Source organism: Staurois parvus, unplaced genomic scaffold, assembly GCF_062004578.1.
Source record: "Staurois parvus isolate SC_StPar_1 unplaced genomic scaffold, SC_StPar_1.0 ptg000370l, whole genome shotgun sequence".
NCBI classification, from domain to species: domain Eukaryota; kingdom Metazoa; phylum Chordata; class Amphibia; order Anura; family Ranidae; genus Staurois; species Staurois parvus.
Window position 1 is genome coordinate 77,858 of NW_028318166.1, and position 19,619 is coordinate 97,476.

General features: G+C 50.6%; 2 non-coding genes across 2 annotated transcripts; both read right to left on the reverse strand.

The window, feature by feature from the left end:
• Positions 1–1,661: 1,661 nt before the first annotated feature.
• Positions 1,662–1,733, reverse strand: TRNAD-AUC (transfer RNA aspartic acid (anticodon AUC)). Its single transcript has one exon. It is a non-coding gene; the product is annotated as a tRNA-Asp (tRNA).
• An 8,299-nt stretch (positions 1,734–10,032) lies between these two features.
• TRNAD-AUC (transfer RNA aspartic acid (anticodon AUC)) lies at positions 10,033–10,104 on the reverse strand. The gene has a single exon. It is a non-coding gene; the product is annotated as a tRNA-Asp (tRNA).
• Positions 10,105–19,619: the final 9,515 nt, after the last annotated feature.

A 19,619-nucleotide genomic window follows, 5' to 3' on the forward strand; every position in this document is an offset into this window, starting at 1 on the left:
AGGGGGCACTCTGATGTGGACAATTGATGTAAGGGGGGCACTCTGATGTGGACAATTGATGTAAGGGGGCACTCTGATGTGGATATTTTATATAAGGGACACTCTGGTGAGGACACCTGATGTAAGGAGGGACTCTTATAGGAGCCTTGATGTAGGGTGGAGCTCTGAGAAGAACTCCTGATATAAGGAGGGACTCTGTTAGGGACAACTGATATAAAGGGGCGCAGGTTCTTGATTGATCACCCTAAGTGTAGTAGAGATTGTGGGGACCTAATACATACGAATATTGCCAAAAGTATTGGGCCGCCGGCCTTTCCACACACATGACCTTTAATGGCCCCCCCAGTCTTAGTCCATAGGGTTCAATATTGAGTTGGCCCCGCCCTTTCCACGCACATGACCTTTAATGGCCCCCCCCAGTCTTAGTCCATAGGGTTCAATATTGAGTTGGCCCCGCCCCTTTCCACGCACATGACCTTTAATGGCCCCCCAGTCTTAGTCCGTAGGGTTCAATATTGAGTTGGCCCCGCCCTTTCCACGCACATGACCTTTAATGGCCCCCCAGTCTTAGTCCGTAGGGTTCAATATTGAGTTGGCCCCGCCCTTTCCACACACATGACCTTTAATGGCCCCCCAGTCTTAGTCCGTAGGGTTCAATATTGAGTTGGCCCCGCCCTTTCCACACACATGACCTTTAATGGCCCCCCAGTCTTAGTCCGTAGGGTTCAATGTTGAGTTGGCCCCGCCCTTTGCAGCTATAACAGCTTCAACTCTTCTGGGAAGGCCGTCCACAAGGTTTAGGAGGGTGTCTATGGGAAGGTTGGACCATTCTTCCAGAAGCACATTTGTCAGGTCAGGCACTGATGTCGGGGGAGGAGGCCTGGCTCGCAGTCTGCGCTCTAATTCATCCCAAAGGTGTTCTATGGGGTTGAGGTCAGGAATCTGTGCAGGACAGTCAAGTTCCTCCACCCCAAACTGGCTCCTCCATGTCTTTATGGACCTTGCTTTGTGCACTGGGGGGCAGTCATGTTGGAACAGGAAGGGGCCATCCCCAAACTCCTCCCACAAAGTTGGGAGCATGAAATTGTCCAAAATGTCTTGTTGGAACAGGAAGGGGCCGTTAGTGTAAGGATGACATCAATGACTAGTGACCAGGGGCGGACTGACCATTTGGAAACTCGGGCACTGCCCGAGGGCCCGAGGTCAGTAGGGGGCCCCATGAGATGCCCCTGGTACCTTTTTTCATAGGCTTTTTGAGTTTGGGCAAGGACACAGGGGCCCCATGATCCCCTATTGCCCGGGGGCCCCATGAGTTGTCAGTCCACCCCTGCTAGTGCCAGAGAGAGCTATTGAGCGATGTATACAGTAAGCAGCAGGCTTTTTTTTCATCCACATTGCTAAGGATAGCCGAAAAAAATACCTGAAAAGGATCCGAGTGCTCCACCTACTGGCTGAAAATGAGAATACAAAATAATATCCTTGCGCAAGAAATAAATTATTCAGAAGTGTTTAAGAACATACAATCATACAACACATTTGCTTCATTAGTTTTGGTTTAAATTTTATTCCTTCGCTAACATATCCTCAACATTTCATTTGTATAGCACTTCTCTCCCGGGGGACTAAAAGCACTTCGCAGGCGAGGCAGCCATCTTGAAAATTGCGTTGGCCAGGAATCGAACCCGGGTCAGCTGCTGGATAGGCAGCTATGCTCACCACTGCACCACCAACGCAAGGTATGTGTTTGGGAGGAAAACCACGCAAGCACAGGGGAGGTACAAGCGGCCATAGGCTGTCCAGTGATCCCGAGGGTGTGGCCAGATTACAGGGGCGGCATGTCATCCCGCCCACACATCGCGTCCAGGGAAAAGAAGACACCGGATCTGCGGACCTCTCTACCCCTCCTCCAGCAGCGCCTCCTGGACTGGATCGTCTTGGGACTGGGACACGGAGCCAGGTAAGACACAGCAGCCCGCTGCCCGCCCCTTTACTAAGTGTCCCTTCCGTTGGAAGGGGAGGGGCGGCAGCACCACGCCGCTCCCCCCCCCCCTAAAAAGTGCGGCCCTAGGCAAACGCCTTGTTTGCCTCGCGGCAAATACGCCCCTGGTTGTAAGCCTCATTTTTGCGCCCCTGTACCTTGTGTACATATGTACCCCCCTAGCTACGCCTCTGTGTCACATAGTGACATTTCAAGAAGTTTTATTGGCCAGCGGGAGGTGACTGCGCTGCGCTGGACAAAGAGCACGGCCAGCCGTACTTTATTTCAGCGCACACCGCCCGCACTTGCCTTGTCTTGATTGGACCTAAAGTTGGCTATAAATGAATTGAAGTTCGTCTGGTTCAGAATCCAGCTGAATTTCAATCCATCTATGGCTGTCCTTGCTCATGAAAAGTTAATCTATCTCATGAATGGGCTTGTTAGAAGTTTTTTCTCGATTGGCGCATGCAGCCAATCAGCTGCTGGGCTGATCAGTATATTCTGACTATCAGCATGTGGTGACTGCGGTACGCTAGAAAAAGTACAGCCTGCTGTACTTCATTTTGGTGCCTGCACACTACCACAATGCATTGGTGTGATCCAGCCACACCAAAGACAAGGCATGTGTCAGGGGCGTACCTATAGGCATTGCAACTGTGACCCGGCCCCATGCTGCAGGGGGGTCGCACGGCTGGGACAGTCCCCCCACATTGCATTGTACACTTTTTTTTTTTTCACACAAACTATAGAGCAGGGGTCCTCAAACTACGGCACGCGGGCCACATGCAGCCCACCGAGGACATTTATCCGGTCCGCCGGGCAGGGGCGTATCTGCCGCGAGGCAAGGGACTAGGGTTTGGCAGGTCGGGAGAGCTCGGCAGGGCTCGGGCGGGAGGCAGGAGGGCGGGATCAGCAATTCTAGAACAGGGGAAGGTGGGCTCGGCTTATGAACCCGCACCAATCACCCGGCCTCTCTGCAGCCAGCCGGCCATCTATTCTGATCAGTGCATGCAACCGTCACGGTTGGAGGGCGGAGCCTAGAGCGAACCATGAAGAGGGGGAGCAAGAGAGGAGACTCCATCGCTGCATGTCGGGTATCATGGCCACAGACCCTATATAAGTGCAAAAGATGATCGATCTCCTGCCTCTCTCTTTCCCCCCTCTCTCCCCCCCCCTCACTCTCTCCCCCCCCTCTTCTCTCTTTCTTTCCCCCCTCTCTCTCTCTCTCTCTCCCCCCTCCTCTCCCCCCCCTCTCTTTCACTCTCTCCCCCCTCCTCTCCCCCCCTCCTCTTTCTCTCTCTCCCCTCCTTATCTCTCTCCCCCCCCCCCTCTCTCTCTTTACATTGTACACAGATCTGACCCAACAAGGTGTCCTGCATTTGCCGTATATTTTGCTCCATAAGACACACTTGGGGGGAAATTTCTGTGCGTCTTATGGAGCGGCCGGCCCAGTATTCCCGCCGCCGTTGTATGTCCGCAGTCTCTGGTCATCTCCTGTACTGTGGCCGCATTTGTTCATAGTTTTTTTTTTTTTTTAAACTATAGTCCGGCCCTCCAACGGTCTGAGGGACAGTGAACTGGCCCCCTGTTTAAAAAGTTTGAGGACCCCTGCTATAGAGGCACCAAAGAGATGTTCTCCGTCAAAAGGCAGGTGTCTATTCATTGAGTGAGCTGGTCCTTGAACAACACCAAAAATTCTTAAGTTGCCTGAGTTGTTTTTCCTGAGCTCTTGGTGATGGAATGATGTTATCACTCCTCGGTAAGGTGATGTTATCACTCCTTGGTAAGGTGATGTTATCACTCCTCGGTAAGGTGATGTTATCACTCCTCGGTAAGGTGATGTTATCACTCCTCGGTAAGGTGATGTTATCACTCCTCACTAAGGTGATGTTATCACTCCTCACTAAGGTGATGTTATCACTCCTCACTAAGGTGATGTTATCACTCCTCGTAAGGTGATGTTATCACTCCTCGGTAAGGTGATGTTATCACTCCTCACTAAGGTGATGTTATCACTCCTCGGTAAGGTGATGTTATCACTCCTCGGTAAGGTGATGTTATCACTCCTCACTAAGGTGATGTTATCACTCCTCGGTAAGGTGATGTTATCACTCCTCACTAAGGTGATGTTATCACTCCTCGGTAAGGTGATGTTATCACTCCTCGGTAAGGTGATGTTATCACTCCTCACTAAGGTGATGTTATCACTCCTCACTAAGGTGATGTTATCACTCCTCACTAAGGTGATGTTATCACTCCTCGGTAAGGTGATGTTATCACTCCTCGGTAAGGTGATGTTATCACTCCTCGGTAAGGTGATGTTATCACTCCTCACTAAGGTGATGTTATCACTCCTCACTAAGGTGATGTTATCACTCCTCGGTAAGGTGATGTTATCACTCCTCGGTAAGGTGATGTTATCACTCCTTACTAAGGTGATGTTATCACTCCTCACTAAGGTGATGTTATCACTCCTCGGTAAGGTGATGTTATCACTCCTCGGTAAGGTGATGTTATCACTCCTCGGTAAGGTGATGTTATCACTCCTCGGTAAGGTGATGTTATCACTCCTCGGTAAGGTGATGTTTTCACTCCTCGGTAAGGTGATGTTATCACTCCTCACTAAGGTGATGTTATCACTCCTCGGTAAGGTGATGTTATCACTCCTCACTAAGGTGATGTTATCACTCCTCGGTAAGGCGATGTTATCACTCCTCGGTAAGGTGATGTTATCACTCCTCGGTAAGGTGTATGGGACCCCTTGGAGGTTTAATGCTGGGTCTGGTGATGTCATCACTCGGCGGGGTGAAGTTATCACTCGGTGTGATGTCATCAATCTTTTTTGGTTTGAAAAGACGCCAAAATGCACTGAGTCGCCTGAGCATGCGGTTTTTCCTGATCTTATTCATCCGGGGTGAAGCACTTGATGTAGGAATGATGTTATCTCTCGGACACTGGCAGGCAACATGGCGGCTCCTTTTTGACTTGCGTGGTGGAGTCTGTTTGTGAGCATTCCTAGCTCCTGATGGCAGGATTGTTGGCTCGGGTGGCGTATCCTGTACATAAACAGGTATGGGACCCCTTGGAGGTGTGATGCTGGGTCTGGGAAGGGTGATGATATCACTAGGCGGGGTGAAGTTATCACTCGGTGTGACGTCATCAGTCTTTTTTGGTTTGAAACGACTCCAAAATGCACTGAGTCGTCTGAGCATGCGGTTTTTCCTGAGCTTCTTCATCTGGGGTGAAGCACTTGAAGTTGGAATGATGTTATCACTGGGACAATGGCAAGCAACGTGGCGGCTCCTTTTCGGCTTGCGTGGTGAAGTCTGTTTGTGAGCATTCCTAGCTCCTGATGGCAGGATTGTTGGCTCGGGTGGCGTATCCTGTACATAAACATGTATGGGACCCCTTGGAGGTGTGATGCTGGGTCTGGGAAGGGTGATATTATCTGTCTTTCGTGGTTTGAAAAGACACCAAATAGCACGAAGTCGCCTAGCGGGGGAGAATGGGCTAAACGACAGCTCATTCAGCATCATCGGCAATACGTACACTGTCAGCACCAGCAGCATTACGAGCAGTATTATGAGTAGCAACAGCAGCATTAAGATAACCCAGTGAAAGGCGTTTGACCTGCAATATTCTGCATCAATATTTATAAACAGGGATGGGTCTCCATTCTCTAAGGCCGCCCCATCGCTGGACCATTGGAAATTGAAGTTGCCCAGTCCTTCCTGAATGAGTTCAATCAGCTTCTGGAAAATCAAATATTGTCCTACTCTCAGGGCCAGGTCGTTTCTGTGCAGGATGTATTTCAGAATGATGGCACTTATCAGGAGTATGATCTGAAACCAGTATGCAGTGGTGGTCAGTAATGAAAACCAGCTGGAGGGTTCTGGAGGCTCGTTTGCCGCTTCTCTGACCGATTCCTCAACTTGCTCTTCCATTGACTTAATGCTCTTCTCCTTCACTGGCTTGTGGCTCTCTGGGGGGTCATCTTCCATTTCTCTGACCTTTTCCTCCACTTGCTGCTCTGATGACTTGCTCTCCTCCTTCACCAGCAGGCGTATCTCTGGGGGGTCATTTTGCGTTCCTTTGATGAATTCTTCCATATGCTGCTCTGTATTGATCTCCTGATTCAGGTGTATCGGGATCTCTGAAGAGTGGTCGGGGACGTATCTTTTTCCTCCCCATGCAAACAGCAGGGTAAGAAACACGGTGAGGATCTGCTGGGTCATTTTTAAATAGATGGCAAACTGCCACTAAATTAGTACAAGATTTAAAAAAAAACTGTTAAAGAGCTTTTGCTGATCGCTATTGATTGAAGGGTATCAGTGGATACTCAATACCAATCAATAGAGATTAAATATCTTGCAATAGAATGAGAACTTATCAGGAGCTTTTAAAAAAAGCGTCTTGACTCTGACAAGAAGAAACTCAAACTGAGAGCCTCTGCACTGCTGCGCGGAAAGGTCAAATCTGGTCATGTGATCACAGTGAGAGAGAGAGGGAAAGGGCGAGCGAGAGAGAGAGAGGGAAAGGGCAAGAGAGAGAGAGGGAAAGGGCGAGCGAGAGAGAGGGAAAGGGAGAGCGAGAGAGAGGGAAAGAGCAAGAGAGAGGGAAAGGGCAAGAGAGAGAGAGGGAAAGGGCGAGCGAGAGAGAGAGAGGGAAAGGGCAAGAGAGAGAGAGGGAAAGGGCAAGAGAGAGAGAGAGGGAAAGGGCGAGCGAGAGTGTTTACAAAAACAACATCTTAAAGGGCCAGCGACACATTCTTGGAATCACTGGGTTATTTTGGTTATATAATGAGTTCTTGAAGTGAGTAGAGGAAGGCGCCTCCTATTATTATATACATTTATTTTACCATCAGCAGAGCTGGATAGGATCCTATTCATTCCTTATAATGACATCCTATAGAACTCAGCACTATATATGGAATATCTGGAATATTTCCTATTGGATGCAATAAAGATGATCAGATCTAGGAGAATGTGGTATACAGAGCAGAGGATTGTTCATCTATTTATTTCATTTTATTTATTTATTTTTTTTAGTTGTAATGTTTATTGTGAACACCGCGGCCTATTATTTCATCTTTCTCTGTGCAGATTTCACCCTAGAGGGCTCTCTGTGTACGGACTACATGTCCCAGCATGCCCCCTATCCCCATAGACCGATGGAGGGCTCTCTGTGTATGGATTACATGTCCCAGCATGCCCCTATCCCCATAGACCGATGGAGGGCTCTCTGTGTAGGGATTACATGTCCCAGCATGCCCCCTATCCCATAGACCGATGGAGGGCTCTCAGTGTATGGATTACATGTCCCAGCATGCCCCCTATCCCCATAGACCGATGGAGGGCTCTCTGTGTATGGACTACATGTCCCAGCATGCCCTCTATAACCATAAACCTATATGGATGACTCTGTGTATGGGCTACATGTCCCAGCATGCCCCCTATCCCCATATGGATGACTCTGTGTATGGACTACATGTCCCAGCATGCCCCCTATCCCTATAGACCTCTATGTAGGATTCTGTACATATGGACTACATGTCCCAGTATACTCCGCTTTCCCCCATACACCTCTGTGGAGGATTCTCTGTATGTAGTCCCAGCATGCCCCCTATCCCCATAGACCAATGGAGGGCTCTCTGTGTATTGTCTACATGTCCCAGCATGCCCCCTATATCCCCATACACCTCTATGGAGGAATCTCTATGTATGGACTACATGTCCCAACATGCCCTGCTCTCCCCATCGCCCTCTCTTCCCAGGTCAGCAGTGCCAGCCCCCTGGTATTCTCCCCCGCCGGGTCCTCTGTGGGACACACATTACTGCCGACTCCACAAACTGAGTTAAATGACTATTTATGAGACGTTGGAGGCGAAGGAAGCAGCACCAGCCCTCCACAAAGATGTCTGCGGGTAAATGGTGAGGTCACTTCCGGTCTCGTGACTTCCTGTCTCCGCCTTTCCTGTTAGTGATTAATTATGTAAAGAAGGAAGTGGGGGGATGGGAATGGAGGCGGGTGTGAGCGGACATCCAATCATGGCTCAGCAAGGAGAAGGGAGCCCAACCAGGACCAGAGTGAGGGGCGGGGCTAACACCTCCCACCGGACTGCTGAGGAACTACTAGTCTCAGCATTACCACATGACCCAGGAGGGGGAGGAGTCCCCGGATGTTGTGTCCTGGAGGGGAATTCTGCTTTATAGGTCCTGACGTTCCCAGAGACACTGACAGAGATAGTGTCCTCTAATAGGATGATACAGAACACCTCCCCCATCTCTGTATAGAACTATACAACTCCTCCCCCATCTGTATACAGAACAACTATACAACCCCTCCCCCAATCTCTATAAAGTGTATCTATAGAACACCTCCCCCACCTCTGTATAAAACTATACAACCCCTCCCCTATCTAAATACACTGTAACTATAGAACTATATAAATTGATGTAAGGGGGCACTCTGATGGGGGAAATTGATGTAAGGGGGCACTCTGATGGGGGAAATTGATGTAAGGGGGCACTCCGATGTGGACAATTGATGTAAGGGGGCACTCTGATGTGGACAATTGATGTAAGGGGGCACTCTGATGGGGGAAATTGATGTAAGGGGGCACTCCGATGTGGACAATTGATGTAAGGGGGCACTCCGATGTGGACAATTGATGTAAGGGGGCACTCTGATATGGATATTTTATATAAGGGACACTCTGGTGAGGACACCTGATGTAAGGAGGGACTCTTATAGGAGCCTTGATGTAGGGTGGAGCTCTGAGAAGAACTCCTGATATAAGGAGGGACTCTGTTAGGGACAACTGATATAAAGGGGCGCAGGTTCTTGATTGATCACCCTAAGTGTAGTAGAGATTGTGGGGATCTAATACATACGAATATTGCCAAAAGTATTGGGCCGCCGGCCTTTCCACACACATGACCTTTAATGGTCCCCCCAGTCTTAGTCCGTAGGGTTCAATATTGAGTTGGCCCCGCCCTTTCCACGCACATGACCTTTAATGGTCCCCCCAGTCTTAGTCCGTAGGGTTCAATATTGAGTTGGCTCCGCCCTTTCCACGCACATGACCTTTAATGGCCCCCCAGTCTTAGTCCGTAGGGTTCAATATTGAGTTGTCCCCGCCCTTTGCACCTATAACAGCTTCACCTCTTCTGGGAAGGCCGTCCACAAGGTTTAGGAGGGTGTCTATGGGAAGGTTGGACCATTCTTCCAGAAGCACATTTGTCAGGTCAGGCACTGATGTCGGGGGAGGAGGCCTGGCTCGCAGTCTGCGCTCTAATTCATCCCAAAGGTGTTCTATGGGGTTGAGGTCAGGACTCTGTGCAGGACAGTCAAGTTCCTCCACCCCAAACTGGCTCCTCCATGTCTTTATGGACCTTGCTTTGTGCACTGGGGGGCAGTCATGTTGGAACAGGAAGGGGCCATCCCCAAACTCCTCCCACAAAGCTGGGAGCATGAAATTGTCCAAAATGTCTTGTTGGAACAGGAAGGGGCCATTAGTGTAAGGATGACATGAATGACTAGTGTCCAGGGGCGGACTGACCATTTGGAAACTCGGGCACTGCCCGAGGGCCCGGGGTCAGTAGGGGGCCCCATGAGATGCCTCTGGTACCTTTTTCATAGGCTTCTTGAGTTTGGGCAAGGACACAGGGGCCCCATGATCCCCTATTGCCCAGGGGCCCCATGAGTTGTCAGTCCACCCCTGCTAGTGCCAGAGAGAGCTATTGAGCGATGTATACAGTAAGCAGCAGGCTTTTTTTTCATCCAGATTGCTAAGGATAGCCGAAAAAAATACCTGAAAAGGATCCGAGTGCTCCACCTACTGGCTGAAAATGAGAATACAAAATAATATCCTTGCGCAAGAAATAAATTATTCAGAAGTGTTTAAGAACATACAATCATACAACACATTTGCTTCATTAGTTTTGGTTTAAATTTTATTCCTTCGCTAATATATCCTCAACATTTCATTTGTATAGCACTTCTCTCCCTGGGGACTAAAAGCACTTCGCAGGCGAGGCAGCCATCTTGAAAATTGCGTTGGCCAGGAATCGAACCCGGGTCAGCTGCTGGATAGGCAGCTATGCTCACCACTGCACCACCAACGCAAGGTATGTGTTTGGGGGGAAAACCACGCAAGCACAGGGGAGGTACAAGCGGCCATAGGCTGTCCAGTGATCCCGAGGGTGTGGCCAGATTACAGGGGCGGCATGTCATCCCGCCCACACATCGCGTCCAGGGAAAAGAAGACACCGGATCTGCGGACCTCTCTACCCCTCCTCCAGCAGCGCCTCCTGGACTGGATCGTCTTGGGACTGGGACACGGAGCCAGGTAAGACACAGCAGCCCGCTGCCTGTCCCTGTACTAAGTGTCCCTTCCGTTGGAAGAGGAGGGGCGGCGGCACCACGCCGCCCCCCCCCCCCTAAAAAGTGCGGCCCTAGGCAAACGCCTTGTTTGCCTCGCGGCAAATACGCCCCTGGTTGTAAGCCTCATTTTTGCGCCCCTGTACCTTGTGTACATATGTACCCCCCTAGCTACGCCTCTGTGTCACATGGTGACATTTCAAGAAGTTTTATTGGCCAGCGGGAGGTGACTGCGCTGCGCTGGACAAAGAGCACGGCCAGCCGTACTTTATTTCAGCGCACACCGCCCGCACTTGCCTTGTCTTGATTGGACCTAAAGTTGGCTATAAATGAATTGAAGTTCGTCTGGTTCAGAATCCAGCTGAATTTCAATCCATCTATGGCTGTCCTTGCTCATGAAAAGTTAATCTATCTCATGAATGGGCTTGTTGGAAGTTCTTTTTCCATCAGCGCATGCAGCCAATCAGCTGCTGGGCTGATCAGTATACTCTGACTATCAGCATGTGGTGACTGCGGTACGCTAGAAAAAGTACAGCCTGCTGTACTTCATTTTGGTGCCTGCACACTACCACAATGCATTGGTGTGATCCAGCCACACCAAAGACAAGGCATGTGTCAGGGGCGTACCTACAGGCATTGCAACTGCGACCCGGCCCCATGCTGCAGGGGGGTCGCACGGCTGGGACAGTTCCACCACATTGCATTGTACACTTTATTTTTTTCACACAAACTATAGAGCAGGGGTCCTCAAACTATGGCCCGTGGGCCACGTGCGGCCCACCGAGGACATTTATCTGGCCCGCCGGGCAGGGGCTTTTTTGCCGCGAGGCAAGGGACTAGGGTTTGGCAGGTCGGGAGAGCTCGGCAGGGCTCGGGCGGGAGGCAGGAGGGCGGGATCAGCAATTCTAGAACAGGGGAGGGTGGGCTCGGCTTATGAACCCGCACCACTCACCCGGCGTCTCTGCAGCCAGCCGGCCATCTATTCTGATCAGTGCATGCAACCGTGACGGCCGGAGGGCGGAGCCTAGAGCTGACCATGAAGAGGGGGAGCAAGAGAGGAGACTCCATCGCTGCATGTCGGGTATCATGGCCACGGACCCTATATAAGTGCAAAAGATGATCGATCTCCTGCCTCTCTCTTTCCCCCCTCTCTCCCCCCCCCCCCTCACTCTCTCCCCCCCCCTCTTCTCTCTTTCTTTCCCCCCTCTCTTTCTCTCTCTCCCCCCTCCTCTCCCCCCCCTCTCTTTCACTCTCTCCCCCCTCCTCTCCCCTCCTTCTCTTTCTCTCTCTCCCCTCCTTATCTCCCCCCCCCCCCCCTCTCTCTCTTTACATTGTACACAGATCTGACCCAACAAGGTGTCCTGCATTTGCCGTATATTTTGCTCCATAAGACACACTTGGGGGGAAATTTCTGTGCATCTTATGGTGCGGCCGGCCCAGTATTCCCGCCGCCGTTGTATGTCCGCAGTCTCTGGTCATCTCCTGTACTGTGGCCGCATTTGTTCATAGTTTTTTTTTTTTTTTAAACTATAGTCCGGCCCTCCAACGGTCTGAGGGACAGTGAACTGGCCCCCTGTTTAAAAAGTTTGAGGACCCCTGCTATAGAGGCACCAAAGAGATGTTCTCCGTCAAAAGGCAGGTGTCTATTCATTGAGTGAGCTGGTCCTTGAACAACACCAAAAATTCTTAAGTTGCCTGAGTTGTTTTTCCTGAGCTCTTGGTGATGGAATGATGTTATCACTCCTTGGTAAGGTGATGTTATCACTCCTTGGTAAGGAGATGTTATCACTCCTTGGTAAGGAGATGTTATCACTCCTCGGTAAGGTGATGTTATCACTCCTCGGTAAGGTGATGTTATCACTCCTCGGTAAGGTGATGTTATCACTCCTCGGTAAGGTGATGTTATCACTCCTTGGTAAGGAGATGTTATCACTCCTTGGTAAGGAGATGTTATCACTCCTTGGTAAGGAGATGTTATCACTCCTCGGTAAGGTGATGTTATCACTCCTCGGTAAGGTGATGTTATCACTCCTCGGTAAGGTGATGTTATCACTCCTTGGTAAGGAGATGTTATCACTCCTTGGTAAGGAGATGTTATCACTCCTCGGTAAGGTGATGTTATCACTCCTCGGTAAGGTGATGTTATCACTCCTCGGTAAGGAGATGTTATCACTCCTCGGTAAGGAGATGTTATCACTCCTCGGTAAGGTGATGTTATCACTCGGACACTGGCAGGTCTGGGAAGGGTGATGTTATCACTCAGCGAGGTGATGTCATCAGTTTTCCGTTGTTTCAAAGGACGCCAAAAGGCACGGAGTCAACTAGGCATTTTGGTTTTCCTGAGCTTATTCGTCCGGGGTGAGGCACTTGATGATGGAATGATGTTATCTCTCGGACACTGGCAGGCAACATGGCGGCGCCTTTTTGGCTTGAGTGGTGGAGACTGTGTGAGCATTCCTAGCACTTGATGGCAGGATTGTTGGCTCGGGTGGCGCATCCTCTACATAAACATGTATGGGACCCCTTGGAGGTGTGATGCTGGGTCTGGTGATGTCATCACTCGGCGGGGTGAAGTTATCACTCGGTGTGATGTCATCAGTCTTTTTTGGTCGCCTGAGCATGCGGTTTTTCCTGAGCTTATTCACCTGGGGTGAAGCACTTGATGATGGAATGATGTTATCTCTCGGTCACTGGCAGGCAACATGGCGGCGCCTTTTTGGCTTGAGTGGTGGAGACTGTGTAAGCATTCCTAGCACTTGATGGCAGGATTGTTGGCTGGGGTGGCGTATCCTGTACGTAAACATGTATGGGACCCCTTGGAGGTGTGATGTTATCACTCGGCGGGGTGAAGTTATCACTCGGTGTGATGTCATCAGTCTTTTTTGGTTTTAAAAGACTCCAAAATGTACTGAGTCGCCTGAGCATGCGGTTTTTCCTGAGCTTCTTCATCTGGGGTGAGGCACTTGATGTAGGAATGATGTTATCACTCGGACACTGGCAGGCAACATGGCGGCGCTTTTTCGGCTTGCGTGGTGGAGTCTGTTTGTGAGCATTCCTAGCTCCTGATGGCAGGATTGTTCTCCTGGATGGGGTATCCTGTACATAAACAGGTATGGGACCCCTTGGAGGTGTGATGCTGGGTCTGGGAAGGGTGATGTCATCACTCGGCGGGGTGAAGTTATCACTCGGTGTGATGTCATCAGTCTTTTTTTTTTTGAAAAGACTCCAAAATGCACTGAGTCGTCTGAGCATGCGGTTTTTCCTGAGCTTCTTCATCTGGGGTGAAGCACTTGAAGTTGGAATGATGTTATCACTGGGACAATGGCAAGCAACGTGGCGGCTCCTTTTCGGCTTGCGTGGTGAAGTCTGTTTGTGAGCATTCCTAGCTCCTGATGGCAGGATTGTTGGCTCGGGTGGCGTATCCTGTACATAAACATGTATGGGACCCCTTGGAGATGTGATGCTGGGTCTGGGAAGGGTGATATTATCTGTCTTTCGTGGTTTGAAAAGACACCAAATAGCACGAAGTCGCCTAGCGGGGGAGAATCGGCTAAACGACAGCTCATTCAGCATCATCAGCAATACGTACACTGTCAGCACCAGCAGCATTACGAGCAGTATTATGAGTAGCAAAAGCAGCATTAAGATAACCCAGTGAAAGGCGTTTGACCTGCAATATTCTGCATCAATATTTATAAACAGGGATGGGTCTCCATTCTCTAAGGCCGCCCCATCGCTGGACCATTGGAAATTGAAGTTGCCCAGTCCTTCCTGAATGAGTTCAATCAGCTTCTGGAAAATCAAATATTGTCCTACTCTCAGGGCCAGGTCGTTTCTGTGCAGGATGTATTTCAGAATGATGGCACTTATCAGGAGTATGATCTGAAACCAGTATGCAGTGGTGGTCAGTAATGAAAACCAGCTGGAGGGTTCTGGAGGCTCGTTTGCAGCTTCTCTGACCGATTCCTCAACTTGCTCTTCCATTGACTTAATGCTCTTCTCCTTCACTGGCTTGTGGCTCTCTGGGGGGTCATCTTCCATTTCTCTGACCTTTTCCTCCACTTGCTGCTCTGATGACTTGCTCTCCTCCTTCACCAGCAGGCGTATCTCTGGGGGGTCATTTTCCGTTCCTTTGATGAATTCTTCCATATGCTGCTCTGTTGTATTGATCTCCTGATTCAGGTGTATCGGGATCTCTGAAGAGTGGTCGGGGACGTATCTTTTTCCTCCCCATGCAAACAGCAGGGTAAGAAACACGGTGAGGATCTGCTGGCTCATTTTTAAATAGATGGCAAACTGCCACTAAATTAGTACAACAGATTTAAAAAAAAAAACGTTAAAAAGCTTTTGCTGATCGCTATTGATTGAAGGGTATCAGTGGATACTCAATACCAATCAATAGAGATTAAATATCTTGCAATAGAATGAGAACTTATCAGGAGCTTTTAAAAAAGCGTCTTGACTCTGACAAGAAGAAACTCAAACTGAGAGCCTCTGCACTGCTGCGCGGAAAGGTCAAATCTGGTCATGTGATCACAGTGAGAGAGAGAGGGAAAGGGCGAGCGAGAGAGAGGGGGAAAGGGCGAGTGAGAGAGGGAAAGGGCGAGCGAGAGAGAGGGAAAGGGCGAGCGAGAGAGAGAGAGTGAAAGGGCGAGCGAGAGAGAGGGAAGGGCGAGTGAGAGTGTTTACAAAAACAACATCTTAAAGGGCCAGCGACACATTATTGGAATCACTGGGTTATTTTGGTTATATAATGAGTTCTTGAAGTGAGTAGAGGAAGGCGCCTCCTATTATTATATACATTTATATTACCATCAGCAGAGCTGGATAGGATCCTATTCATTCCTTATAATGACATCCTATAGAACTCAGCACTATATTATTATTATTATTATTATACAGTATTTATAAAGCGCCAATAGTTCACTCAGCGCTGTACATTACAAAGGGGGACAGAACATGTGACAGAACAATACCAATGCAATGCAAAACATGAGGGGATCGAGGGCCCTGCTCTTTCGAGCTTACAATCTAGAAGGGATGGGATAGTGGTACAGGAGGAGATAGCTGTGGGGGATGGAGTGGTAGGAAGAGTGGAGGAGGTCAGCAAGTTAGCAGGGGGTGAGGTAGGCTTCCCTGAAGAGATGGGTTTTCAGGGTGCGCCTAAAGGAGAGGAGAGTAGGTGATAATCTGATGGGTTGGGGCAGGGAGTTCCAGAGGATGGGTGACACCCTGGAGAAGTCCTGGAGGCGGGCATGGGAGGAGGAGACCAGGGAACTAGAGAGAAGGAGGTCTTGTGAGGAGCGGAGTGTGCGTGCTGGGCGGTACTTGGATATTAGGTCAGTGATGTAGTTCGGGGCAGTATGGTGGACAGCTTTGTACGTCAGTGTTAGGATTTTAAATTTGATCCGTTGCGCAATCGGAAGCCAGTGGAGGGATTGGCAGAGGGGGGTGGCGGAAATGGAGCGGTTGGAAAGGTGAATGAGTCTGGCAGCCGTATTCAGGATCGACTGAAGCGGGGATAGCCAGCGGCGAGGCAGGCCAGTGAGGAGGGAGTTGCAGTAGTCGAGTCGTGATATGATGAGGGAGTGGATGAGCTGTTTAGTAGTTTCTGGGGTTAGGAACGTGCGGATTTTGGCGATGTTGCGGAGGTGGAGTCTGCACGAGTTTGTTAAGGATTGGACTTGGGGCTGAAAGGATAGGTTGGAGTCCAGAATGACACCAAGTACTCTGGCCTGCAGAGCGGGTTTGATATTGGCGTTGTTGGATGTGATGTAGAAGTCAATGGGGGGTGGGGTTCGGGCTGGGGGGAAGACAAGGAGCTCGGTTTTGGAGAGATTCAGTTTAAGGAAGTGGAGCGACATCCAATCTGATATGTCGCTCAGTAGGTGTGTGATTTGGGCAGAGACCGAAGGGGTGAGGTGGGGGGTTGAGAGATAGATTTGTGTGTCGTCGGCATAGAGGTGGTAGTTGAAGCCGTGAGAGTGTATGAGTTGGCCAAGGGAGGAGGTGTAGATGGAGAAGAGAAGGGGCCCAAGGACAGAGCCTTGAGGGACCCCAACAGAGAGGGGGAGTGAGGGGGAGGTGGTAGCATTATAGGTAACGCTGAAAGAGCGTTGTGACAGGTAGGATGAGAGCCAGGAGAGAGCAGAATCTCTGAGGCCGAGGGAGTGTAGTATTTTGAGGAGGAGGGGGTGGTCAACTGTGTCGAAGGCCGCAGAGAGGTCAAGGAGTAGGAGCACTGAATAGTGGCCATTAGCTTTGGCGGTTAGAAGGTCGTTGGAGAGTTTGAGTAAGGCGGTTTCGGTGGAGTGTAGGGGGCGGAAGCCAGACTGTAGGGGATCGAGGAGGTTGTTGTCATTGAGGTGAGAGCATAGGCGGGTGTAGACGAGACGCTCGAGGAGTTTAGATGTAAGTGGGAGCAGGGAGATGGGTCTGAGGTTGTTCGGGTCATTGGGGTCCAGGGAGGGCTTTTTAAGTATGGGGGTGATGTGTGCATGCTTCAGTGGGGAGGGGAAAGTGCCGGAGGAGAGGGAGAGATTAAAGATGTGGGTGAGGGAGCGTAGGATGGAGGGGGAGGGCGGTCGTAGGAATTGTGAAGGGATAGGGTCGAGGGGGCAGGTGGTGAGGCGGGCATCAGAGAGGATCTTGGAGACTTCCTCAATGGTAGTAAGGTCAAAGGTGTGGAGTGTTGGGGGAGCTTCAGTATGAGGAATGTAGGGTGGGGTGGGAGTGGAGGTCAGAGCAGTGGTGGGGCCGTGGGAGAGGGGTGATGAGGGGGTAGTTGAGTGAGGGGGAACGGGGTCGGAGGGAGTTTGAGCAGTGACGAAGTCCCTGCGGGTAATGTCGAGGGGGAGGGGGGATGAGGGGGTAGCTGTGTGAGAGGGGACGGGTTGAGAGGGCGTGTGAGTTGCGGCAATGTCCTTGCGAATTGTGTCAATCTTGTTTTTGAAGTGATTGGCAATCTCAAGGGCGGTGAGTGAGGTGCTGGGTGGAGGTGGGGGTGGAGAGAGTAGAGAGTTGAAGGTGGAGAAGAGTCGGCGAGGATTGGAGGAGAGGGCCTTGATGAGGGTCAGGAAGTAGGCTTGTTTGGCTGCGTGGAGGGAGGAGGTGTAGGTGCGGAAGGCAGATTTGTAGCAGGTGAAAGCTTGTTGGGATTTTGTTTTGCGCCATAGTCGCTCCAGGGCACGACTGCGTTGTTTGAGGGTTTTGGTGTGATCAGTCTGCCAGGGCTGGAGCGGTCGGGGTCTGATGTTGCATGTGGTTAAAGGCGCTAGTGAGTCAAGGGCTGCTGACAACGCGTTGTTGTAGGCGGTCATAGCCAAGTCGGGGCAGGACAGGGGGAGGATGCGGTCGTGGAGTTGATCAGCTGCAGAGTGGAGGGGGGCAGGGTTAAGGTTGCGGAGGTTACGGCTGGTAGTAGTGTGACATTTGGAGGGGTAGGCGTTGGAGGACGAGGAGATAGAGAAGGTGATCAGGTTGTGGTCAGAGAGAGGGAAGGGGGTGTTAGTGAGGTTGTGGGGAGCGCAGCGGTTGGAGAAGACAAGATCAAGGATATTACCGTCGGAGTGGGTGGTGGATTGTATGCACTGTGCAAGTGCAAAGGAGGAGGTTAAGTGGAGGAGACGGGCTGTGTCCGGGTTGTCAAGGTTGACAGGGATGTTGAAATCCCCAAGAATGATGGTGGGTAGCTCAGAGGAGAGGAAGAAGGGTAGCCAGGAGGAGAAGTCTTCCAGGAAGCGGGGTATGGATCCAGGAGGCCGGTATATCACAGCATTCTTCAGGGGGGTTGGGGAGAATAGTCGGACGCAGTGGGCCTCGAAGGAGGAGAAGGATAGGGAGGGGGGGTTTGGGAAGACTCGGAAGGTGCTCTGCGGTGACAGGAGCAGACCAACCCCACCACCTTTACGACCGTTAGGCCTGGGTGAGTGGGTCCAGGTGAGACCTCCATAGGAGAGTGCAGCAGGGGAGGTAGAGTCAGTGGGCTGGATCCAAGTTTCCGTGATCGCCAGGAGGTTGAGGGAGCGGGAAACAAAGAGGTCGTGGATGGCGGTAAGCTTGTTGCACACCGATCGGGCGTTCAGGAGTGCACATGAAAACGGGGGGGAGATTTTAGGGAGCAGGGGGACAGATACTAGGTTGCGGTAGGACATGGCGGCGGGAGGGTGTTGTGCGGGTGAGGGAGGTGGTGAAGGGCCAGGATTCGGGGAGATGTCTCCCGCGGCTAGGAGGAGGAGAAGGGTGAGAAAGGTGGCATGGGAGCGGGATGTGCAGGAGCGTGAAAAACTCCTAGTGGAGGTGTTCGGGTCAGTGGGAGAGTGGAATAATAGGAGGAGGTGGTGGGTGCCATAGAGGGGTGAAGGAAGCAGTGAGGACACAATATACAAATGTTTAGGAGGAGCAGAGGGATATAGTGAATGGATTTTGGGAATGGAGGAGAGGAAAATGAGAAGGAGGAGTAGAAGAGGCATTGTGGGGGGTGATGAGAGCAGTAGTAGGGAGATGATAGCAATGAGGGGGAGATGTGCAAGTTTTGGGGTGGAGCAGAGGGGTAAAGAAATGAGATTTGGGGACAGGGGATAGTAGTATGAAGAGGAGTGTATTATATAAAAGGTACACAGAGTGGGACTCAGGCATGTAAGAGATGTTTCCCAGGGTGATTGCTTGCAGTCTGTCCAGCATGCAGTAGAGTTTCTTGTTGTTGTGTCTTCCTGCTGCTTGAGTTCTCCTGCTTTAGTTCAACTGCTGTGTTTAACTGCTTCGCACTCTTTCGAAACCGCACTCCGTCAGAAGCAGCACCCCCATCAGAGACTGTGCCCCCCATCACTATATATGGAATATCTGGAATATTTCCTATTGGATGCAATAAAGATGATCAGATTTAGGAGAATATTGTATACAGAGCAGAGTTCATCTTTTTATTTCATTTTATTTATTTATTTTTTTTAGTTGTAATGTTTATTGTGAACACTGCGGCCTATTATTTCATCTTTCTCTGTGCAGATTTCACACTAGAGGGCTCTCTGTGTACGGACTACATGTCCCAGCATGCCCCCCATCCCCATAGACCGATGGAGGGCTCTCTGTGTATGGATTACATGTCCCAGCATGCCCCCATCCCCATAGACCGATGGAGGGCTCTCTGTGTACGGACTACATGTCCCAGCATGCCCTCTATAACCATAAACCTCTATGGATGACTCTCTGTGTATGGACTACATGTCCCAGCATGCCCTCTATCCCTATAGACCTCTATGTA